This window comes from Sebastes fasciatus, chromosome 21, assembly GCF_043250625.1.
Source record: "Sebastes fasciatus isolate fSebFas1 chromosome 21, fSebFas1.pri, whole genome shotgun sequence".
In the NCBI taxonomy this organism is placed as follows: Eukaryota; Metazoa; Chordata; class Actinopteri; order Perciformes; family Sebastidae; genus Sebastes; species Sebastes fasciatus.
In genome coordinates this window covers 16,160,856-16,187,302 of record NC_133815.1, presented here as the reverse complement: position 1 = coordinate 16,187,302, position 26,447 = coordinate 16,160,856, and the positions used below count along the sequence as shown (strand labels likewise).

Here is a 26,447-nt window from a genome sequence, read left to right as displayed (position 1 = left end):
TCTTCCTCCCCGTATAGTGATTTTGATGGGTCAGTGAAGTTACACACTCACACTCATAGGATGCAACCGCACACACCGAGGTACAATAGAGGCACACTTTTTATGTTTTGTATACAGCGTAGGATGTTCTGCAGTCATGCTGTGCGGCGAATTGAATTTCCATTGGTGGCTAGTCAGCCAGTGTTGCTCTTTCTCCCATTATGGCGCATTCTTTAAGACAGCAGGAGGCCGGAGAGAGTAGGAGAGGTCTCCACCAGCCTCCACAGCGGAGGCGCACCGCCCTCAGCTTCATGCCCAGCTGTGGACACTTTTTGTTGGCCGACTGGTCGGGGGCTCAGTGGAGACGGGCTCCATGCTGTGTCTGGCTCATGCACATGATGCACACACACCGAATGCATCCCAGTGCACATACTGTATTAGAAAACATACGCCCACTGTCTTTGTTTTCTGTCTTGGTCGCATACGACACCACGGGGTAAATCGATGGTCAGCAGGTTACCGGCGAGAGTCCAGGGTGCCATCGAGGTCCAGTTGTAGAGAAGCCATGGCAACTATTAGCTGGGTTGTTTCGGTTGCTATGACAGCACAGAGATCACCGGCTTGCTGCAGGGATGGAGGGATAATGGGCCAGTAGAGGGAGGGGATTAGACTCTGTGAGGTGTACATCAAAGTACAGCAAGAAGAAGAACTGATTCTGTTTGATCAATAATAGACTAATATGACAGTAGATACTGTATGCAGTTGCAATGCAAGTGTGATGAAGTGGTTTTAGTTTAAAATGTGCACAGCATCCTGTCATTCTGACTGTATTTTTTTTTAATCTTGACTTATTTTAATATACCAGTATGTGTAATTACCGTGGCTTGGCTGACATCTATTTTTTCATATTCATTCCCATTTATTTTTTTTACATTTACTAATTTATGTGACAAGGTCATGTAAAGGAATACCCAGATAGGCAAAATCTCATTACCTGTGTGGCCCAGAGAGGATGGAACTGATCTATCATTAAAGCGGTATCATTATGACTTGTCGAAGGGGGAATATGAATTTGAAATTCAAATGTTTTATAGTAGCAGCCTGTCATACATACTGGTGAGGGGAGGCCATATGCCGTGATTTTATAACACACCCGTGATTGCTCAAATCTCTGAGGCAAACCTGTGGTCAAAGCAAAATCAATAATGTCATTACATGGCGAGGCACCAGCGTTGCAGAACAGATTAATTTAACTCTATGAAGTGCATTCATAGTTACTGTGTGTTGCTATTTGTGTAGTATTTCTCTGGCAGACAACACAACTCCCTATTTGCTTCTTGATGTAAATCTATCGAGTGCATTCATTCAGAGGTGTCTAAACTCACTTACTAATGAACAACCTCTAGCCAATCGCAATCGATTCCATCCATCCAGACCAAAGTAAATACTTAGATATTTATCACTGCAGTAATTCATCATGTTGTTAATTTTTTTTCTATTGATTATACTGCCTTTTACGACTGTGAGATGTTTTTCTGTAGTGTCTAGCAGTAATTTGGTTGGTACATGTGGGTGTGATGCAGTGCGTTTGTGCATGCTAACGCAGAGGAGAAAGTGTGTGATTTTCTAAAGACTTACAGAGTAGCTCCCACAAGTCTCTTCTTCTTAATCTTCTTCTTCTTCTTCCCCCGCTTCCTCTCCCTCTTCTTCTTCTTCTACTCAGTGCTGAGGTGTTTTGCAATTACAGTTTTGTCGTGTTGACAAGATAGAGCAAAAACAAGGACAAACGGCTGAAAGGCAATTTGGATCTCTCTCATCAACCAAACAGCTTTCTGATGGTAGCCGGCCAGTTCTCACCTCACAGTCTGACTAATTTAGTTCATGTGACAGACTGACTTACTGTTGGTGGTTAGAGTGATCCATATTGGTAGTCTTTTTGGATAATTGCAAAGATAAAGCTGGACAATTTGCTGCAGACTTTGATTTATTCTTCTTCATATAGAAATGCTCTTATTTGTTTCTTCTTTAATTAATTTTTACTGCCACTTTATGACTGTATGACTTTACTTGTCCACCCGATTCAACTGTTGGCCAATTCAATATTTGTTATCGCTCGTTATAAGCACCATAGATGTGAGACAATAGGGGCCTATTGCGTCTACTACGTTGTGAAAGTGAAACTTAAAACCAACACGTTGTAAAGCTTCATGAAACGTTATGTTTTGAGCACAAAAAAAACAGCTTCTTTAGGTTAAGGCAACAAAACAACTTGGGTAAGTTTAGGGAAAAAAACATTGTGTTTTAGCTTAAAATAACTACCTTTCAAAAGGGAAAGTGAAACTTTATGCTTGTGAACACAAAGACAACTACATGTTGTTGGTTTCACATGGGATGCAAACCCTGGTCTCCTGAGTGAAGTGTTTTGTGTCCCATTCATTGCCCCCGACCTATGAAGTTTCACACTGTCTATTGCTGCGTTCCATTTACCTCGAAAATCGTAAGTCGGAGCTGGGAATGATGTCACAACCGAGTTGACCGCATTCCATTGCAACAAGTCAGAAAACTTAATGGGGTTTGCTCCAGCCAGGTTAGCCATTGTTAGCAACACCAGTTGATAGCAACACATTACTCTTACAAGTTGGACAGCACTGTGTACAACTGATTTAACGAGACACAAATAAGACAGCAGTGCTATAAACAATATATTGCTTGAGCTTTTTTATTGTTGATGCGATGGAGAAGGCATCTGGGATTTTGAGGTCAGGGTTGGGGAGGTTCGTCTGACTTTCAGAGAATGAAATCAGACTTTAGGGAGTGTTCCTGTTGAAATTTCTGACAGTTCAAATGGAATGCAGCAGAAACGACAGCCCGTCACTTCCGCTTTCCGTTATAGTTACTCCGGTCGCTAGAGGTCACTGTCATGTTCTTTTATTCCTTCTTTTGGTGATCTACCATGTGAATAGATGACAATACCTACTCTTGGGTGTAGTAGGCCACTACTGACCCACATCTATGAGGCCTATAACCACTGATAATGCACATTCAATGACCTGATAACAGTTTATTTGGCTGTCCTATACAGTCCCATCATATATTTTATGATAATGTGACCCCGCATTCTAGCAAGGCAGCATAAGGATCAAATGGCAGCCATAGCAACAACTAAAGATTTCACGCTTGGGTCTTGCATTGTTAATCATTACTTATAATTATATATTATTTTTTTTATAGTTCCCAGCTTTTTAAACTTTTCCATTTTTGGCAACACACCAATTCCTGTTTACCTCCAAGCCAGATTTGTTGTCCGTTTCCTTGGTAACCATTGTTCACAAAATGCAACTAGACTCGCTGTGCTTGTCGTCTGCAGTATATCGAGGCAGCATGTTTTGTGGGTCTTTGTGTTAAACTCCTGATGCTTCTAACAACAGCACTTGAAGAGTGCATTATACTTAACCAACCCTCAAATAACCTTGATAGCTTGCTATAATAGCTTCTAGGTGAGATGCATTGGTGAACGAATAGATAATGGTGCGTTACCTTTTTCTTTCTCTTTCCGAATTGAGCAATGCATCTTTCTGTGTGTCTCCGTCCATCTATCACCCACACACACACACACACATACAATGGTAGAGGGCACAGCCAAGCCAGGAGGTTAACAACTCACTGAGGTCCCATATGTCTCCTGCAGCAATAGCACATACTAAGAGCCCAATCACACCTCAGAGGAACGGAGGGGAAAGAAAGAGGAAGAACATCCTGAACGCTTTTTAATGACCGACAATGGAGTAGCAGGGAATCGACTTGACACAGCATCTCCGAAAGTCACATTGCGAACTATACGCTCTGATCATTTCTCTGTCTGTTTTTTTTTAATTTATTATTCCTAGACAATGCATTGGATTTATAATGAATTGAATGTTCCGTCCCGTCTGTGTTAGTGTGTCTTTTTTGTTTTCGTGGAAAGCGTGAGTCAGGATTCAGGCGGAGACGTCTCCCGACCTCACTCGCTTTATTCAGATCAAGCAGAGCGCTCTATATTTCAATTTTCAGGGCGTACATGTGTATATGCGCAAGCACACATTCTGTACGCACACACACACACATAGTTAGACAGACTAACCAGCTGCCCCAAGGCTTTTTGGCTTGTGAAAAGGGACAGAGAGCTCTATTGTTTTCTCTGTGATTCAGTTATTACACAGAGATTAACACAGTGGAACTCTTCTGTGACACCCAAGGGCTTTGGACCCAGAGAGAGCAAGCACTGAATGCCTTTATCTTTCTCTCTCTCTCTCTCTCTTTCTCTCTCTCGGTAGCCCTATCTCCCTCTATTTCAGACACACACATACTTGCACGCGATGTTACGCACTTATTCAGGCATTGCCAAACAAACAGTTTGCAATTATTGCTAGCACAAACACACACACACACTCCGCTCATGCATTTGTCTGGTGGAATGTGTTCAGCGGCTGATAAGGAGGAGAATAGGACGACAACATTAGAACAGAAATGCCAGCGCAGCAACAGTTCTGTAGCACATGTACACACACACACATTCACATGCCAGACATATAGGATCATGTTATAATACTACTGGTAATGATGTGACAGATGCTGCATGGCGGGTGCAGCAGCAAGCAAAAATATGTTATAGAGATACAACTTTGATGCCCATTAATTTACATTACAAATAAAAAGACATTCAGATATGGCGTTTGCAGTTCTCTGTAAAGAAGATGATGAACAACAGCGTGTGAAAGAAATTTAGAAAGAGAGGAGGGGGGGATGGCAAGGAGCAATGGAGACCAGAAAATGGAGAGGGATAGAGATAGTGACAGCGAGAGAGAGAGAGTAGAGTGAGAGGATGACGTCATGCTGATAGGACTGAGGCTGCTCAGTCCCAGTGGGATCTCCCTTCCTCTGACAGATCTACGGCACCTCAGTGGGATCAAACACTACCAGCAGGAAGACGTTCAGCTCCGCACAGCTGGAAGAGCATGAAAATAACATCCAAGCCTTGCATGTGCGCCTTCACCTCCGTGTTAGTGTTTGCGAAAATAGGTGTCAACTGTTCACATGCGTCACACATCAGATGGCCCCAATTTGTATCTATTTAAATTCCCATCGCTGCATGTCTCCGACTTTATATTCTTTCTATTTGCACTCCGTCTTAGATGCATACAGTATCTTTCACCCGACGGACCCGGTACCGGTTTCTAAAAGACGAGGCCTTAATGCTACTAAAACAACACTCCAAGTGTATTTTGTCCAAACAATATTTGTTTGCCAATGATTTCAATATTTTAGTTACAAAATCAACGCACGAAAATTTTTATTTTTACTTTGTAATATTTTTGACTGTTTTTATATTGAATGTATATACTTGACCTTGGATTCTTTTTTGTTATCTTATTTACATTGTTATTGATCTTATTTGTTATTATCTAAGTTTTACTTGATCATATTTCATTATTTTAATAAAACTACTCCATTTGGAGCCAAAATTATACAATTTAGTTTTTTTTTTTTATTGATTTTATACTGTGCACAATGGTATATTGTGATGATACACAGGGGAAATGTCATGGCCAAAGGCTCCATTGTGTGCTCATAGCCTCCTGTAGTGGATATCAGTAGTATTATATAGTATTATATATGTAGTATATAGGCCAGATTCCCTTTCAAGATGTAGAAAACCCATTTGGCACACTTCGGGTATCCAAGTGGCCAAATGGAGAGTCCTCCTGGTCCTGTCCTTTCTAAAACCTTTGTAGAATCTATGTGCTTTGTGTTATTTATATCTGCTTTGGCACAGTTGTAGTCAAGGAGTTGCTGAGTGAATTCAGTGGCATCTCGCTATCATGGTGTTATCCACTGTCTAATCTGGAAAACATTTTAGGCAAGGATAAACATGTCAATTTTCCCTTTGGTTCATCACAATTTACTCAGGCATAGTAACAGTCACAGTGTTACTTACATTTGGGATGAACTCTCTGAGCTCTTACCTATCCATAGAGACCAAGATCATGCATATAGACCTGTAGTTATGGACCTATTCTTGATTTATTTTGGGTATATCTGTCTAGGCAAACCACACCTTCCAGCACCCTAGTAGTTGTTAGTTAATAGTTGCATTGGTCCTGTGATGTGGCGGGTTTATCCTTTTGGACAGTTTATAAGATCCTTGGTGTAATGCAAGCATTTGATGAAGCCAGAAGAGGCTCCTTATATATCGAAAACCGGTGATTTAGTCTCTGATCTTTACTTACAGGTGGTTTCATAGCTCTTACTGTATATGTAAATGCAGAATAGCAACATGCAATACTGATGACAGCATGTGTGTATGTGTGTGTGTGTGTGTGCACTTGGCTGCCATCTCATGTAAATTATGCATTAAATGTCAAGGTTGTGAGGAATAGGAGGATGTGTGGATGTGTGTTGATAAAGCCATGTTCCCAACAGCTCCCAGCCTCTCTTATCCAACACTCAGGAGTATACAGCGCTCTCCCTGTCATACCACAGCGCAGCCTCTACACTGTGGCTTTATATTATAGGTTTCATACTGTGCTGAGCTCTGCAGCCAACAGACGCCTCTGCTATGGATGAAAATGATAAAACTTTATATTGTAGTAGGCTACATTATAAATGGGAAGCTGCTTGCTGTGGATGGAGTGGAGTCGCAATATATGCTGAGTTACAGCTGAAGCTGCTTTCGACAGGCTGTTCTCATACACCATTCATATCTATACCTACGAAAAGTATTGCACTGTAATTCGTATACATCCCCACAAAATCAATTTGTATGTAAACCACCTAATTGTGAACCACGAAGTACTATAAAGAGTGACAAACGCCACCTTAACTCTTTGAGTTCAATGCCTAACCTTAACCATGTCGCGGCAGTTTCCCAAAATCTGGGTTACCTTCTAGACGCAACCTGTAAAGAGGAGGTCGGGCTGGATAGGTGGGTCAAAAAACATTGTTAGCAAAGTCAATGTTGCATAACTGCCATACTGAAGTTACTACACTTCCGGTGTTATTTTAACCCAAACCTAAACCTAACTAGCCTAAGTAGTTTTGTGGCCTAAACCTAACCGAGTTGATCTTTTCCTAAACCTAACTAAGTAGTTTTGTTGCCTAAACCTAACTAAGTAGTTTTGTTGCCTAAACCTAACTAAGTAGTTTTGTTGCCTAAACCTAACTAAGTAGTTTTGTTGCCTAAACCTAACTAAGTCGTTTTGTTGCCTAAACCTAACCAAGTTGTTTCCTGTGAGGAGGGAAGTTTATTTTATTTATTTGATCAATGTGTTACTTGCATCTTAAAATTACTCCGTTTGTATTAAAATGCCAGAGATGATATTTTCCTTGAAAAATATTTTGTAAGTGAAATGAAGTGTTTATTATTGGTAGCTGCTATTTGTGCTGCTGTTCAGAGAGTATCACCAAGGCTGGTGCTATGTTCGAGGGCGAGTAAAAGTAGCATTTGGGGGGAGGGTCAACTTTATGAATTTACTTTCTCAGCTGGTTGCTGGATTCAAACTAGTGAGGCAGTCTAGTATATACTGTACGTATGCATCTATTTTGGTTTAAAAACAGCTAGTTATGTAAGCAATTTAAATACGCTGTGTGCTTTTGTGTGAGTGCATGTGCAAGCAGATTGTGTTTGAAACTCACAGAGGGTCACATGATCATCAGGCTGAGCGGGGTATCTGTGAAGTCTTCTCTCTCTCTCTCTCTCACTTTCTCTCTCTCCTTCTTGTTCCTTCCTTTCGTTTCTTCTTTCGCCATCTCTGTCGTTTCCTTTCTCTCTCTCTTTTTCTCTTTATCTATCCAGCTTGTTTAGAAATAGTGACCTGTCAGTTTTGATCTCCCACTCTCCAAGTAGATGCCCTACTTATTTAGTGGGGGTGGGGGGTGGCATCACACTGTAGATTGGAGAGTGAAATGCAAACAAGAAGAAAAACAACTGGAAGCTATCTTGGAAGGAGGCAGAAATTAGCACAGAGGACAGGTTTATTGAAGCCCCAACAATGTCTGCTTGTATCTTAACTAGGGCTGTCAAACGATTGAAATATTTAATCGTGATTAATCACAAGATTGTTCATGATTAATAAATCACCAAATTAATCACACATATTTTATCTTTCCAAAATGCACCTTAAAGGAAGATTTGTCCTACATTTAATACTCTTATCAAACATGGGAGTGGGCAAATATGCTGCTTTATGCAAATGCATGTATATATGTATTATTGGAAATCAATTACCAACACAAAACAATGACAAATATTGTCCAGAAACCCTCACAGGTACTGTATTTAGCATAAAAAAATATGCTCAAATCATAACATGGCAAACTCAACAGCTGTCAGTGTGTCAGTGCGCTAACTTGACTATGACTTGCCCCAAACTGCATGTGATTATCATAAAGTGGGCATGTCTGTAAAGGGGAGACTCGTGGGTACCAATAGAACCATTTTCATTCACATATCTTGAGGTCAAAGGTCAAGGGACCCCTTTGAAAATGGCCATGCCAGTTTTTCCTCACCAAAATATAGCGCAAGTTTGGAGTGTTATTTAGCCTCCTTCTCGACAAGCTAGTATGACATGGTTGGTACCAATGCATTCCTTAGGTTTTTCTGGTGTCATATAATCCCAGTATCTTCACTCTAGCTTTAAAACTGAGCCTGTTACCATGTAACAATCGCAAGTTGCGTTAATGCCTTAAAGAAATTAGTGGATCAACTATCAACTCGCATCAACTTTGACAGACTCATGTTAAATACAGAATGTAAAACTAATAAAAAAACAGCCAGATATTTCTTTGGTCCTATATCTCCTTCTCCCTTTTGGTCCTGCACTCTTTCATTAGACCACAGACCGAGTCAGGCCTGCTGTCTCAGAGATAACACCCAGGTAAATGTTGGCCCCTGTCCCCTTTGAATGCCAATCATATCCTCACGTAGTAGACAGCTTGTGATGACTATCACGGTCAAGGTTATCAGCTGAACCCACTTTACCCTCGCTGCTCTCTCTCCGGCTGTGTAATGTCTTATTCTGTCGCACACTTTCTCCTCTCCGTGTCTCCAATAAGTGTTTAAGGTGGGATATGCCGCTTTTAGAAAGCACTCCTTTCAGTCCAGTCACGCCATCCCTCCACCTGTCAGAAGTGCATGTAATCTCCAGCATTAACAGGTTAGTGCTCTACAAAAGTCAGTGGCTCAGATGATAATTGTGCAGACATGGGCGAGCGATGACTTGAGAGTGACGCATGTTAGCATTCTCTTTTGAATACCAAGCAGTCCAGTGGGATAACATGCTCATATAGTGGATTTAAATGTACATACGGAAGTGTAGGTTTATACATACATTGTATAATTTTCTTCACAGTAGCTCACATCCTGAAGATTTCAACTTGTATCGGGAGTGGAGACATAGAGTGCTCCAGGGATGATGTATTTTTGAGTTCCCTCGACAAAAAGCCAATGGAAAAATAATCTCAGAAAATAATCTCTGTGGCAAACACACGTTTATGGTACTTACCCGTTTTGTTCAGCAAGATAATCTTCACAAGTGAACAGCACTTTTATGATTTTTGAAGCGTGAATGCAATCGCCAGAAGTAAACAGCTAACATTGGGCTATGAACTGCACCACGGTCACATGAGTATACAATACGAGTCTGTAAAGGCGGACGAGTCGGCGTGTTGACGTTCAGTAGTCTCATTTAGCCACGTTTTAGCAACCTGCCTTTTTTTAAGACACGTAAGAGCTTCAAAATTCACGAGTGGGATATTTACTGATGTATTTAGGACTCATTCCTGTAGCACTCTAAAGAGGAAACAAAAATATTGCCTTCACTTAGTTATGTCTTTAGTTAATAGACATAACAAATAGGATTATATGATGACTTTCAGCTGTGTATAGTGCTTTATTCCCAATATCAAAGGCTGAAGCTCCTTTTAACTGTAACGTAGCCCTGTTTCATGAGCACAGGCAGAGAAACAATGGGGCAGTAGTGTTTTTCAGCACCACGGACAGCTCCAGGGTGTCTCTTCATAGCAAATAGCTGGTGTCTGCAGTTCTATTTGGAGCTTTCATGTCCAGCATTGGCTATCGCCAGCCTGATTTCTACTACGGGAGCCAGCCAAAACACACTCATTATTAATGTCAATCAGTTTTTCCAAATAGCAAAATTACCAAGGTTCGTTTTTGGAACTAGTTGCCCGCAGCCGCGAAAGCCAGACTCGCCCTTTCAATTACATTAATGAAGGTTTTTGAGCTGCTCGGGGTGGCCTCAGCCCGAACAAGCCACATTTGGCTGTGCTTTTGGACGAGGCGGTATAATGATGCTTAATTTCTTCAGCTGGGCCAGCTGGATCGTGCTGGACCTGAGGCATAAAAATAAAAAATGTTAACAGGAAGACAAAGAACTATCAGATTACATTGAAAGTAATTATCTCCCGCGTGTCTCTACTAGAGAGAGGATTGTAAAAGTGTGGATTTTTCCACTGAACGTGGAAAGAAAGAAAGAAGTTGGTAAAAAGCTCAGTGTAACAACTGTCATTGTATAATTAGGATATTGTAAAGCAAGTGCAATAGGGTCATGCTGGCTGTGTTATACGGCTTGCTAACTTCCTTGACAGTACTCGTAGTACTTGTGTATTTAAGTTTTACTCTCGCCATGGTGGGACAGGGAAAAACATTTACTTTGATAGAATTTTGAAATATAGAGGCATGAGAAATGATATAATTGGAGAAAACTGTGATATGCTGCCACACCGCAGGGGCTAGATAAAAACATATTCTCTTTTCTTTCTTTTATTTTTAAATTTGGCCCTTCCCAAATTCACAGCCGATTCTGAACATTGGCAAATGTTCAAAGGTTTGCAAACACTGTGAAATGCTTATCGCTTTGTGTTCCCTTACAGGATTGCAAGTCAAGGACAATGCTTCTGAGACTTAAAGAAAGCTTTCAGTGATTGTAAAGAAACAGTCGGAGCCTTCCCTCGGGCAGATACTAGTTGTTAGCATTGACCCCCTATCTTTCTTACAAGACTGTATTTCCATTGCTATATTTGGGGATAGTGCATTGTTTCATTATATTCATGCATTTGCGTGCTTCAGGGAATGCCTACCATATGAAATGGGTTCTTGCTCATGCAATATGTCATTGCAAGTACAGTGGGGTTCCTGCACTGTCACAATGCATAAGTAAAACAGTCGGAATGATCCACACACACGAACATATACAGCAAGTTTAGATCTTAGATATGTAAGTGAGATAATGAATGGGGCATAGGATATCATTATATGGTCTTTCTTCACAGTAGAGAGGGCAGTGACAAATAATCTGTGTTGTGGAGTCTATGATTCATGAACAAATGTGGTTGTTTTTTAGAGAAGGATGTCAATAAATAGTTAAAAATGTGAGACAGATGGAGAGAGAGAGTGGGCTACTGTCTGGCCTGCTGGCTGACTGACTGACTGATGTCGAGACAAATGATCCAGGTTGATGGCGTGACTCTGAGCTAATCCAGGAGCACTGGGCACCATCGCTGAACCATGTCATACAGATCATTCAGTCAGTTAAGTGTGACAAATGCGAATGGGTGAAAAACGACATGAACTTCAAGGTGTGTATGTGTAGTAAGTTTAAACCCCACATCGGCAATATATCACTGACAAATATTTCTATTATTTTGATATATGTACAGGGAGCCAATGAGACTACTATAGCCACTCTCACACAAGAGCACATTTCCCATAAACCCCGTCACTTATTGCCACAAACACAACTCTGTTACAGCACTCACTCCCTCTTCCCCAATGCGAGATTTTCCACTTGGTTGAGAAAATCAGTTTGGTTAGTGTCAGACTGCAGAGGAAGGAAGACTGTTTGTTTGTATCCTGTGTGCGTGCGCGTAGTTGGCAGCATGCCGATTATAAGGAGATTATCAGGTGCACATTGTTCTGACAGGTGTGAAGGGAGTCTGAGGGAGGTGTGAGACAAAAAAAAGAGTTGAGTCCCAGGAAAGGAAGTGCCTGATTTCTTCCCACCTTTCTCTCCTACACTCTCCTTTATCTTGTTTTCATCTTCTGTCCTCTTGTCTAGTCTTCAACCCCTTTACTTCTTATCCTCCTGATCGTTTGGCCTCTCTTGCACACATACTTTACTATTTTATCCACATTGCATAGTTTCCATCGAGGAGTGTGCGTACGTCTTGGATTTCGGAGGTGACGGTGGCATCGATGGCATGCTGCCTTCCTGCTGACAGCTCTGGCTTTGGGAGGCGACAGTATAATTTCAGACGTGTTAATGAGCCACGGTATCTAGTAGTCTGCCAGTCAAGGTGATGAAACCTGCTTATGAGCAGTCATTGTTTCCAGACACTAGACACAACAATGTTGCATTTGTAATCACCAAAAGTCTCATCTCCTTGTTTTCCCCCCTCTCGCCAGTGTTGTTTTGTTTCAGATAACTCACAGTTTGCATTGACATGTCTTTGACTCAGGGTACAGTCGTTGAAAAGGTTTGGATACAAATCAAAGTCAAGGTTATTGCCAGCGGACTTATAAGGTCTATTTAAGGTCAAAAATTTGTAAGTCAAATAAAATGTCTTGGATCCCACTGGTCCAAATGTGATGAAGCTTGGGAGACATGATGCATCTTGACACGTGTCAAGTGTCTATGGAGAATGACCAAAGACTGTATAAGAAGTAGACGTAGTCACCGTGACATCACCCATTGGTTTGTGGATTGCCGTTTTGAAGCCATGAATTTGATATTTTGTCCGTCGACATCTTGCTTTTTTGGCCGTCACTATCTTGTTCTTTTGCAACCAGAAGTGACACGAGAGGGTGTAGCTAAGTACAGCCGAACGCCGAATAAGGCATTTTTAGGCGACCGAAATGTTACAATTAAACTTTGATGAACTGTAAACACACTGAGAAAGGGTTTTGTAAGCACTCCCAGACCGGACAACGCCGCGGTAGTGACCTGTCAATCACAAGATAGCCACGCCCTAAAGCATACCCTGCTTTATGGTCTATTTGACTCTAAATGAGACCATCATTTACTAAATGAACATCATGTTGTAAGACATTTGCGTTGAAGACGTGAAACTTGCGATTGAGACTATAAACTCATGTTAACAATGTTTACTGAGGTAATAAATCAAGTGAGAAGTAGGCTCATTTTCTCATAGACTTCTATACAATCAGACTTCTTTTTGCAACCAGAGGAGTCGCCCCCTGCTGGCTGTTAGAAAGAATGCAAGTTTTAAAGCATGTCCACATTGGCTTCACTTTTCAGACCCAGAAGTTGCCCACTGAGAATGACATGCTTCACAACGATTTGTACAGTACATTCAAGATCAAATGTCTTATTTTCAGAACATCAAATTCATTTTGATGACCCCCTTTTCTTTCAAAATGATGTGTTTTCTGCTTGTCCATGAAGTAACACATTCCTAATTGCCATTCACATGCACTACTCTACCCGTAGAGACAATATAGTCAGTGGGTCTGGGATCAAATGACACCATGGTGGGCTTTTCTCTTCTCTGTATGTATATCTGTCTCCTTTTCCCAACTCTCCTACTTCGTGCATTCCTAACGTCAAAATACAGGAAAAGAAAACCCAGACTGTAAGGAGGAAAGTTTACAATGTTTTGTGGCAGGAAAAAAAAAGTTGGAATAATTTCTACCTCTCTCCTCTGGTTTCCCTGACTGTGGAAGTAGAGATTTCTGACTTTGTATGCAGATGGTTTCTCCTGCATGTCTTCAAACCCGGCACCCAATCTAGGTCAACCATCTCGCTGCTTCCCAACCGCCAGACTGAGCTGTGTGCATACTGTATGTGTGTGTGCGTGTATGCACAGCACATTCAGCGCTCCGGGCTACAACAACAACAACAAAAAAATTTAAATATATTTGCTAAGAGAAATCCATTGCATATTAATTTTCACTATAGAGGACTTCCAAATAATCGGCGTACTTAGAGTAATACAGTAGAGTGTATCATAGAAATGCTACAGTAGTAATAGCTGGAGGTATTGATTGAAATAATCGATGTTGCTGTCTCTGTCGACTGCTTGCGCTGGGGCTCTTGAAAGCGAGCAAAACAGGCCTGAGGCATTAGATCACAGTTGTCTGTGACCAGCCTCCTGAATCACTGGAGCTGCCGGAGACGTGAACCACACCCACCTCCAGTCTCACTCCGTGCTCCGGTATCGCCTCTTCTGGGGTTATTCGAGTTTGTTCATTTCTCCGAGGGAATATATACTTGACAAACCATCAATATGCATTTTTTCAAGACGTGCCTGTGGACGTTCACATTATTATCCAATTTATAAGCTCTGGGAGTCTGGGACTACATAAGCACCAAATGCTTCAAAACTACTGAATTCCTATTTGTATCATTTAGTAGTTATTTGTAGATTTGCACAAATGTTCACACATGCATTAATATATATACATGAATGATTTATATTTGTGGTGAATGTGTGTTTACGCATGTGCTCCTTGCCAGAAGTCTACTACTAATGTGCCCACACAAATGTGGCAATGATGTATGATGGTGTAATTCTTGATATATTAGTTTAGATTCAAACCAAATCTTTACATACCAGGACTTTTGCTACCACTGTTTCAGATTGCCTATAAGCCTTGGGAATGCGTCTTTCATTTGTGATTGACACTCTAATATTTGGTTTGCTGGTAAACTTTCATTTATATTAAAGACACACAGCAAGTTCCCATCATAGATGTTTTCTTAAAACTACAAAAAAATCTCTGGAGAGTTGTAAAAGGATAGTTTGGGTGTTTTGAAGTGGGGTTGTATGAGGTACTTATCCAAAGGCTATATTTGGAGTATTTTCACTGCTTTACTCTGCTGTCAGACAGCCCTTTCTGACAGGGAACTGAAGCTGTTGTATCCATCTAAGCTCTTACCAAAGCCACCAGACTCCATTGAAAAAACGTGTAATTTTACCTCGCAGAACACGGGGGGTTTCTGGTCTACTGCTGCTTCGATCAGTTATTTTGTTTGTGCTATTATGTGACTTTGCTGAACTCACCAAAGTCACACAAGAGACCGGCAACTCACGTGTTCTGCAAAGTAAAATCACAGGTTTTTTCAATGTAGTCTGGTTGCTTTGGGGAGAGCATAGATAACAGCATCACTTCTCCGTCGGAAACAGACTGTATAGCTGTCTCACGGCAAAGTAAAGCAATGCAAATAGTCTAAATATAGCGTACACTTATACTGATATTGACAGTTTTTTTTTTAGATAGGCCTTTTTTAAGGTGGCTAAAATACGTTTTGCTGCAGGCCCTGTCCACAGCAGTACATTGCTTTACTTCAGTGCAGATACTCCTGTCTGCTTCTCCAAACTGGGGCGTGCTGACCGTCATACACTGACTATAGATAAGCACCTCATACAACCACACTTCAAAACACCTGAACTATCCCTTTATAAGTCTCAACCCGGTGCATAGGAGGCCCTGAATGGAATGAATAAATATTCTCCTGGGTTGTAACATCTTTGAACTTTGTCCACATGAAGGTTTGGACCACTACAGTTCCAGTTCCTGACCCCTTTCAGACTTAATTGATGTGTAAAAAAAACATAAAAAACAATCAGTGAAATATAGCATTTTGTCATTTCTGTGCAGGGTTTATGAGATCAAAACTCACTGAGATGGTTGTCAGATATGGAGAGCGTGTTAAAATATGTTTTATCGTACTTTTATCTGTTAGTTTTAGTGTTATTCACTTCAGTTCATTAAAATTCTGCACAAGAGAATACTGTATCTATTTTTAGTTGTGGGTGTGTGCATATTTAAAACTGTTGACGTGCTTGTCCACACAGAGTTGCTATGTGGCGTGCATGTTTATGTGTTAGTCCATATGCATGTGCCACGCAAACCTCTCCATCTCTCTGCCGTGCCAACTGAATTATGCATTATTCAGAGTTTAATATTAGACGTTATAAGGAGGTAAATTGGAGCTATCAATCATCCAAGACATTCATATGTGGCAGACTTTAGGAATAATTCAAAGCAGTCTTTGGAAATCAGGAGTGATTGGCTGGGGAAATTGGGTGTGGAAATTGTAATTATTATTTCTTCATTTCCCAAGCTTTGCCTCGTTCTGATGACATTAGCATTATTAGTCGTATGTTTGGGACAATTAATATTTGAGCTCTTGAGGATTCCGGTGAGGCGCACACAGCTAATGAGTTACAATCAAAACTCAGAAAGTCAGACGTATCTATCAAGTCTAATTTACACGTCTCTCATTATGAGTTTTAAAAAACAGGAGAATATTAAATATAATGGTCGCTCACAGTTTCATATGGAACTATGCAGATTTGATAGCCATCAAATTGTATTTGAGATTCTAATTAAATGAACAGATTGGCATGAGTCCTTTTTAATGAAGCATAATGGTTAACAGCAATAGATAGACAGCACTTAGACCCAGTGGAATACGTCATTAACAGCTGTGCCCCTGTGAGTAGTCAATGTGCGTGTTTTTCTTTGAATGCTTGCGGGGTCAAGAGACACCCCATCAGAAACCATAATTTTCAGAGAAGCGGGTTTGCGTCATCAAAAGTGTGGTCTAATATGCATGAATAGCCGTATCACACTGAGCCGTTTTAGAAATATTTGTCTTTGAAATGTGATACAGTGTATTAGCTCCTCTGAGGCCAATTTAAGCATGTCAAAGAAAATACTGACTATCCAGTGCACAACAAAATGTTGTGTGTGTGTGTTTCTTTTAATAGGGCTGGTCCACAGAAAATAAAAGCCCTACACCAACGTTTGATCTCAAAAACAACCAGCTCTGAATTGGAACTGGATCCAAATTTATTAGAAGTGGATATTTGTTTTACAATAATTGATGCCTGAAACAGAAGTTTTGACTTCTGAACTTCAGCCGGCTGTTTGTGCATACACTAATGTATAGTGTTTATGATGTGGCGACCAAAGCTAGTACCTACATTTGTGGCCAAGACACACAAAAGACAGCAGTGATACAGTAAACTTGTTTACAATACCAGAGACGAAGTCCTCAGAATCACCAAACAGTAGTACTTAGGGCTGCGTATTGTCAAGAATCTGACGATACGATACGTATCACGATACAGGGCTTCTGATTCAATATATTGCGATATATTGCGAAACTGTTAGCAAGGCGATATATTGCGATTTTTAAAAAAATCTAATTTTAGGAAAACTGTTATAGTATGAAGAACACACCATCAAAATGTTTACTTTTTTATGCAATCAGAACAGTACAATTTGCATCTATAACAGTCCCTGCAACATCCAACATCATAGCACTACTTTGAGAGAACGAAATAATAATAGAAATAAAGTTTAACTGAGTTAATCTTTGCATGCAAACTATTAGTTAAAAATCAATAGTGTTTTTGTGAATCGATACAGTACCACAAAACATAATATCCTGATATTCGATATTTTCTTACACCCCTAGTATTACTACTTGTGTATGGCAAGATACTGAATATTTACACTTTACTTTATTTTACATTTTAACCAAAAACAATCGCAAAAAAATAATCATTTATGAAAAAAGACAAATCACTATTTATGGCAGCCCAAAACTGCTGAAAATATCTTCTATTTTTTCTTTCTATTTTCACAAATTGTTGCTAATTAATAGGTATGGATGTTAAATTGACATTTCTTCGTAATTCTATCTGGACCGGAGCAACAGCAAAATATGCTTAAACTCCTTTTGCAATTTACCTTGCATTTCTGGGCCTAGGTGTTTGATTTAAGACATTGCTACACAATGACTGGCTGAAATGACATGCCTCATATATCCAGAGAAGTGGAGTCGAGTTTGATAGCAGTAAAAAAAAAAAAAAGATCTGCTATCCTAAACATCAGTGGTAAACATTAGATTTTGGTGACAGCCTCTCAGGAGTAATCCATTGTAAAAGACAGAAAGATGGCAGGTCCTCTTGCCTCAACAGTTTAATGCAGCCACAAAGCATGTTACATCACAAGGAAAAAGACTGACTCACTGGCTTATCCGTGAACATAAAAAACTCTCTTTCTGCTGTCACCCATACTCCATGCTTCTACCACAGACATGAATACAAAAAGTTACCAGTCCAAAAGTCCGGAAATATCTGCAGTATGAATGTAGGGAATATCTACGTGAAGTGTAGACAGAGCAGATTGTTACACATTGAAGATTAAAAGAGTAATAAACACACGTGATCACAAAGGCAGCATTATTCATCAAAGCCCAATGTAAAAATTATGGATGCTTTAAGCTGTTGTACTTAAGCTGTTGTCAGTTTGATACAAGACTATGCTAAGTAGGTATTTAATTGTTAAAACAGTCAGTCAGGATACAGTACGAGACAATATTATTTTTCACAATGTAAGCCAATTTTTATTATGCAATAAATGCAAATATTCTAAATCAAAAGTTGGGGATTTTATAAAGCATATATTTGGGACTCCACTGCTGATCCACTCTGCATTCATAACTGAATACAAGTGGGTAGTATATTTGAACATTTTAGTTTATTCTAACACGGATGTGAACGATGTATGAATGTGATTGTGACATTTGGAATAGTTATATTTGCCTTTTTTTTAGCTAACTTTCCTGGGTCATCAAGGAACGGACAATATGACTCTTGTTCGTGTTAAAAACTGGTCCTAATGTTATATGAATATTTCAGCTTAGCTGCCCCACTATTCTGTATCATGGGAATGTAGGTTCCAGTGGTTATGAATGCATTTACCAGTCATTGTTGTAGCATTCCGTGTGTTAGATATATGTTGAGTTATAGTGGGAGTGAATATGAAGTCAAGTGTTTATTGTGCTTTATTGGTTAAATATGTACTTTTTATATTATCATAGCCTACATAATATTATGTCATGATTGTATTTGGTCATTATCTGTTGAATATTCTGCATTATTTTAAATAGCAGGACTCAAACTTAAGGAAAAGAATAAAATAGAATTCAGCCATCACTCATGGGATTACTTACACCTGTGCTTTTCCCTAATGTGACATGTCAAAATGTCTTCCATGATAAACGCCACTTGTGTGTTGGCATACAGTAGATCTGCAGGAGGATTCAAGCTCCACCTACAATATTTTACACCCCTAAGGAACCCCTTTGAACCTTTTTGTACAAGCCATCATACAATTCTTTCCAACTGAGATTGCATTTCAAAGCCTTGTAAATATTTCAGCGGTGTCATTTCATGTGAAGGGGAGAAGCAGCACGCTTTTGATTGTGCTTCTGAGTCCTCACTCAAACATGCTGAGGACAACGGCTTCCTGATCACGCAATACTTGGGACATGGCCTGGGATGGAACGGGAGATGTGACTTAAAGAGACAAAGTAGGAAGAAAGTCTTATATACAGTGACCAGCGACCATGGGACAGCACAGACCCGAAAAAAAAGTAAAAGTTAGAAGAGAACAAAAGGAAGAAAGGAGGATAAAAAGAGAAGTTAAGGTCAGAGGCGAGAGCAGGGCAGTGCAGCCGTCAGACAGCTGATGGGTCATGGGGTAAATGGAAAGGACACCTCACCTCAGAGGAAGGTGTGTGTATGTGCTGAAAGTGTATGTTTGTTTGAGCATGCACATGTTCATGTAAGGTGTGTTCAGCCGGAAGGGGGCAGGTGTGGAGGCCTGTCAGGTCATGGTGTGAGCACGGGTTGGAGGTGCCCATCCTGCCAAATTCTATGACTCAAGCTGTGAGTAACCTCTGTGTTTGTACGCATATGCATGTGTTTTTGCCTGTGTGCGGAGCAGAAGAACTTTTTTTTTGTAATTGTTAGCAGACCATAACAACCAAGTAGACCAAATGCCCAAACTTGATATAAATTCATTAAATTTAACTAAACATAAAACCTGGAAACTAGGTGATGAGATGTCATTTAAGCCAGCCATTCTCAACCAGTGGGCCGCAGCCCACCGGTGGGCCGCAGAGCGCCATCTAGTGGGCCGCGGAGGCAGTGGTACTAGATTATTTTTTTATTATTATTTAGCAAAGTGAACAGGTAAAACCTAAAGGAGGTAAGATGCCAGCTGCCGTAAAACCAAAGCCTATTGAAGGAGGCTGAGACACGGGCGGACACGGGTCTTGTATTGGGTATAACACATGCGCAGTGTAACTGGAGCTGCGGTCGTGCGTTGCGATCGGCTCAATTTCGGCGAGTGCAGAGCAGATATTACTGCGCATGTGCGGTACCCCGAAGGCGCGTTGATTAAGTGTGACCCAACCTCCTTCAATAGGCCTTGTGTAAAAACACCAAACATCATCAGGTAGAGACAAACGTGTTTGCCACTGTTAGCTTGTTACCTTTGGATTTTGGACCCTTTCTCTGTGGATCCTGCTTCAGAAGACATAGCTCTCTCCACTGTGTTGGAAAATGAACTGATGGAACTATCAGCAGACAGCAGCCTGAAGCTTCAGCTCACACAAGTAGACCTTGCTCCATTCTGGATACTGGCTGCCAGTCAATATCCCTCTCTGTCAAAACGGGCAATCAAATTTCTGTTGCCTTTCACCACCACCTATTTATGTGAGTCAGGGTTTTCCATTGTGACTGTCACAAAATCAAAGGCAAGGAACAAACTGAAAACAACTTTGAATGCTACTTTGCGTGTCAGCCTGTCACCCATCCCACCACGACTTGATCTCATTATTTCCCAGAGGCAAGCCCAAGTGTCTCACTGAGGGTAAGCAGAATATGTATTTTGGTCATTACAGCTGACAGTGGCATAACACATATCTACAGCCCAGTTTATTATTTGTTGTATAAACATGTTAGGTTTTTTACTCATTTATTTGGAAAGGTGGTCCTCGGAAATGTTTTGACAATCACAAGTGGGCCTTCAGTTACAAAAGGGCTGAGAACCCCTGATTTAAGCCTTTAAACCTAAAGCCGAATACCCTATTACTTGACACACTATGTGAATGTTCAACTCCAAAAACCTCAACCAATATTACTGCATTTAGTATAATCAGTAGACTGATTTATCAAACGTATTTAACTAAATCCTAATTTACAAACAAATATTCATCATATTTTTTAGGATCCGATTTTAATAGGCAGCATATGACTCATTTTAATCGTCAAGCTAAGAATGTATTTTGTTGGTCCGATTACTATCAGAGTCCTGCCGACACCGAGTCGGATTAGATACTTCACCTACAAGTGTTGATTAAATATATATTTGACACATTGAAATAGTAACAGCTGTAGCCTTATAAATTAGGCCCACCTTATTTATCATGTTCTACTAGAGCCAACAGAATTAACAATCCATTAAAATATGCCCAGAGTGGCCCTGATACCGATCCTTAGGATTGGCTGAACACTTTATCCACCACAGCGTATAATCCATGGTGCAACTACCAAGATAATACTAGTGTAATTTAACTAAAGATGTTTTTAATTGCCCTTGAAAATATGCAGAATAAATAAAAAAACAAATTAATTGAGGCATTGATGCAGTAGGTGGATAATGGATTGAATAAAAACTGCAGAGAAACATAATAACAGCATTAAGTGAAGGAAGCCGATGTGTGGACAAACAAAAACAGTCTCAGTTATTCTTATTCAATGAGTACATAATGTGTTAATATCCATGGCCCTTTAGCAGCGGTGCCGGAATGAGTTTTGAAGTGAGGGGAGCTTTGAATGACGTAGGCTAATACTGTGTTTCCCACAGGGTTTTTGAGAGACCGTGGTGGGAGCATTTGAAGTTAAATGCATCAATCTGGTGCACTTTGAAAGCAAAATGAGGAGGCTAGATTTATGAAAGACTTGGTGCTCTAGTATACCATTTAATCATAAATTGATTGGTTATGAATGTTGATGGCAAAAAGTCACACAGCATAAGCATGTTAAACGAGACAGGGTGCCAACGTCGCCGCAGAACCCCTCGCACTGACGACAGTCCGGTCGACAGTCGTGTTGGGGATCCAGTCCCTCCCCAAAAATATTTTCGGTTCATTATGAAACTGTAGCGGGCTGGATATCAGATCACTTTGATTTCATTTGAATTAGACTACACAATGGTTGATTATGATTGGATAAAGATCCACAGCACACTCTGCTCCGCTGATTTACGCACGTATTTGTCGGAAAAAAAGAACTTGAAGTGTCAATAAACACTTCAGTTCAGGTTGCGGTGACATGACACAGCTGAGACAGAGTCGTGCAGACAGCTGCTGCACAGATTAAAATGAGAGCGTATCTGTAGAGGTTGACACCCTCCAATCTTGACATGCACGGGGTGGATGGGAATGATTGAAACGTCTTTTTTGCCGTGTTGCAATACAGGGGCATTTGCGGGGATACAGTGATTCGTGACCTTAATAAGAAAGTGGGACTTCCGGCGCCCATGCTTTTTAGAGTTGAGTTGTTGTTGAGACTGAGTAGCAGACCTATGATACAGAACTTCCTTGACTGCTTGTATGATTGTCTCATTTGCAAACTGTAAACTTCTGAAGAAATTAGTAGTAGTAGAACCTGTGCATTTTTTTTTTCCTGTTGGAAGCTTTCTTTTTGTTGTTTTCACTTTGTTCTCCAAGGAACTCTGCTAAATGCTGAGTCCTCTACCATGCTGTCAGAAACAGGAGACTTTGTCTGAGCTTTTCACGTCTTATGGCCCGAGCCAAATGAAATGTCAGGCCATCATTCCTCCTCAGTTCAAAAGGAAGCCGTGCACAACTCAAATCAGCCAGAATGTGCCGCAATTAAGTGTGTCCCCAGAGCTACAAAAGCCCCCTCTAAGCTGACGCTCCTGTTGCATTGTACCCCTGCAGGACGTAACACATCTATTCAATAGCAGCTTGACTGTGCCTGCTGACAATAACCCAGGAAGAACATTGGGGTGGTGGGGTATTGTGACATTTGATGGCGAATGTGTTGGTACTGGGATTATCTCTGAAGCAGCCAATATACAGGGAGCCAACTTTGCAATTTTCCTGAACACAGCACCTGTCTGGACACTAATCACAAAGGTTTTTTTTCCCTTCTCTATACATGATCACTGGCTTTCTCCGACAATAAATGGTTCACAATGATGTGTATTGTTGTATTCAGAGGCTCAAAAACTGCATTGCTTTGTAGTGATTCGGGTGATTCAGTCTTTGGCTACAAGAATTCACTTATCAAAATCACTTAAACCTTGCTTCGCTCACTGAATGTAATTGCATTTGTGGCTTGTATTTACTGAATATTATGAATATAGTGTCAGAAAGCCTTGGGATGGGTTGTCAGAAGGGATGCGCCAATATGGATACCGGATCGGATATCGGGCAGATACTGACTCAAATAGCTGGATCGGGTATATTGGTGAAAATGGGGCCAATCCATTCAATTAATTTCTACGTTTATATACTAATATACATTAAATACTGGAATTTTAACTCCCTTTTTGATGAATTTGTTGCTGCATTAACAAGGTTTTTGCACGATTCATTATTTTAATAATAGATAAAAATTCAGTACATTTACACCACTGTATTTATTTGTTATATTTAGTTTTACAAAGTTAAGAAAGCAATGTTTAAGTCCAGCTTGATATCTCATTACACATGAAGGAATGATTCCAGTCACTTCCACACAGTGAGGCATTCAGCTTATTGATTAATCACTAGCATCGGATCTGTATTCGGTGTCGGACGATATCCAAAGCCCGGGTATCGTATCGGTGTCAGGACTGAAAAAGTGGGATCGGTGCATCCCTGGATGTCCGATGAGCCAGTGCCATAACTGCTCCTCAGTGTCAGTAAATACAAAACAATTACTTGGAAAGCGATGGGTTTTTTCTCTACCTTTACTCAATGTTAAACAGTCAAAACCCACAACCAATGGGTGCAGAGACATTGTGACTTATGAAAACAGGTGTAACTAATAACAGCTGCATTTCATTTAGGTGTGCCAGTGCAGGGGCTCTGTTATTGTGCAGGCTGGCGTACTGGCATCGCTTACTGGCACAGCGAAATGGAATGACGCCATCATTAATGTTATTAGTCACACCTGTGATTTTCCTGCCATGAGAAGGGTCTGTCATGCCTATTTTAAAATACAGTGGTGCTACAGACGTAACTGGATGGTTTGTGGAACCAAAACCCAAACCACCACAGCACAAAACTACTGCCAAGGAGCCACAGATTAAATTATTGATGGAGCATAGTTTCATTCTGTTGTGGAATGTCAGGGCTTTACTTCATTGCCGGAGGTGTTTCACAACGAAGGTGAGTCTTTCCTCTTCCCACTGACTTGCACAATTGGCTCATTGAGGAGAATGGCAGTCAGCCAGCTGGTGTGATATGGTCTTTACTGGGGTTCTGGTTGCTCAGGAGCCAAACTCTGGTGACTCATCTCCACTCAGGAGGGGAGATGCCAGACACAGTCGTGGTGTTTGTCAGTGAGAGTGAAAATAACCATCTGCGGGCCATCTCGCTAGCATCTTTTATTTACCGACACCACCCTGTCTGGCCTGCTGTCTGTCTGCTGACTGGCTGATAAACTGACTGGATGTTTGATTTGCAGGCTGTCTGCATCGCTCACTGACTTTGTAAGCTGACTTTCTAAGGGCTCGCTTACCCTTAACGTCTGTGATTAACTCTAAATGACATTACTGTAAATATTTGCTTTAAAAGAAACCTGCTAAAAGCTGTAAAACACTAAATATAGGATGGAGTTTGCACTGCAGACATGTACACGCACTGATGTGTGCATACAGAATGTGTGGGTCTAACTAAAGCTAACGCAGCTTTGGATCTCCACGTCAAATATGAAAAGTGAAAGGCTGAGACTAGTGGTAAATTGTAAAGTAAGAGACTCTGTGTTTAAATCCCGCTCTCAAATCAGTTTATTATTTAGTCTTCTGCTGAAGTCTGGGCTGCTGTATTGACAAAATCGCGTCCCCATGGTCTGTTCTCACTAAAATGTGCAGACCAATTTCCGGATTTCTCTCACTTTTTCTCTCTCTCTTTCTCTCTCTGTGCTCTTAGCTCAGACACGAAAGAGGCACAGAGGTTTTTATTGATGATTTAAAACAATTTCAATTAATGTCACAGACGTACATTTTATAGATGGCTCAATTTGGAAGTGTCAAATGATGCGTTTATTATCGCCCCTAGTGTATCCATCCCTTATGATGAATTGCAGCGAAGAGAAAAGACGGATCTAAATGTTATGTGTTTTCTTTCCAAGTGAATAATTGCAAGAGAGTCTCATCCCTTTGAAAATGAACTAGTCAGAGACACGCCTCACATTCCTGTATCCTGAATAAAGTAATTAAAATCGTGATAAGTGGGGCATCACATTTTAACGAGTCTACCAGGACCCCTATTTGTGAAGTGACATACTGGCAGGGACACAGGTGAGAAGTGTGACTCTGTATGTGTGTGTGTTGCAGACTAATTGCTGTATTTATTTAGACTCCAGATTTTGGTATTCATTCAAGCACCCACTGTATTCACAGCATTGTAGACACAGGGTTGCTGGGCACGCTGACTGACTGACGTGTTTAAAGGGTTGCTTCCATCTGATTAACTGTCATGCCATCTGTCATTTCTACTCGCCCTCTTTTCATTCTCTTTTAAACCACAAATAAATTAAAACAGGACAATAAATCTATCAGTATAAATTAGGGCTGTCAATCGATTAAAATATTTAATTGCACATTTTGTATCTGTTCAAAATGTATCTTAAAGGGAGATTTGTCAAGTAATTAATACTAACATGGGAGTGAGCAAATATGCTTGCTTTATGCAAATGTATATGTATATATGTATTATTGGAAATCAATTAACAATGCAAATCAATGACAAATATTGTCCAGAAACTCTCACAGGTACTGAATTTAGCATAAAAAATATGCTCAAATTATAACATGGCAAACTACAGCCCAACAGACAACAACAGCTGTCAGTGTGTCAGTGTGCTGACTTGACTATGACTTGCCTCAAACTGCATGTGATTATCATAAAGTGGGCATGTCTGTAAAGGGGAGACTCGTGGGTACCCATAGAACCCATTTTCATTCACATATCTTGAGGTCAGAGGTCAAGGGACCCCTTAAAAAATTGATTTGCCAATTTTTCCTCGCCAAAATTTAGTGCAAGTTTGGAGCGTTATTTAGCCTCCTTCTCGACAAGCTAGTATGACATGGTTGGTAAGATTGATTGCGTTAATGCGTTAAAGAAATTGTTGGACAAATTTGCGTTAACGCGATATTATTGTGTTAACTTCGACAGCCCTAGTATAAATAATTTAAAAGCACCAAGAAGATGAAATAGTCTAAAGAAATAAACACAATCTCTTAACTAGAAATCCCAGTATCTCAATGCTCTTTGTGAAAAATGGACCATATGACAGAAATGCAATCATTGAATAACTCCTACGTTGTTGCTACGATACTGTTGCTCTGTTTC

The 26,447-nt window shown here is 40.4% G+C and overlaps 1 protein-coding gene across 3 annotated transcripts in view; it reads left to right on the top strand.

The window, feature by feature from the left end:
* Positions 1-26,447, top strand: part of ctnnd2a (catenin (cadherin-associated protein), delta 2a) — a 315,831-nt gene that overhangs the window by 16,302 nt on the left and 273,082 nt on the right. The window lies entirely within an intron of this gene.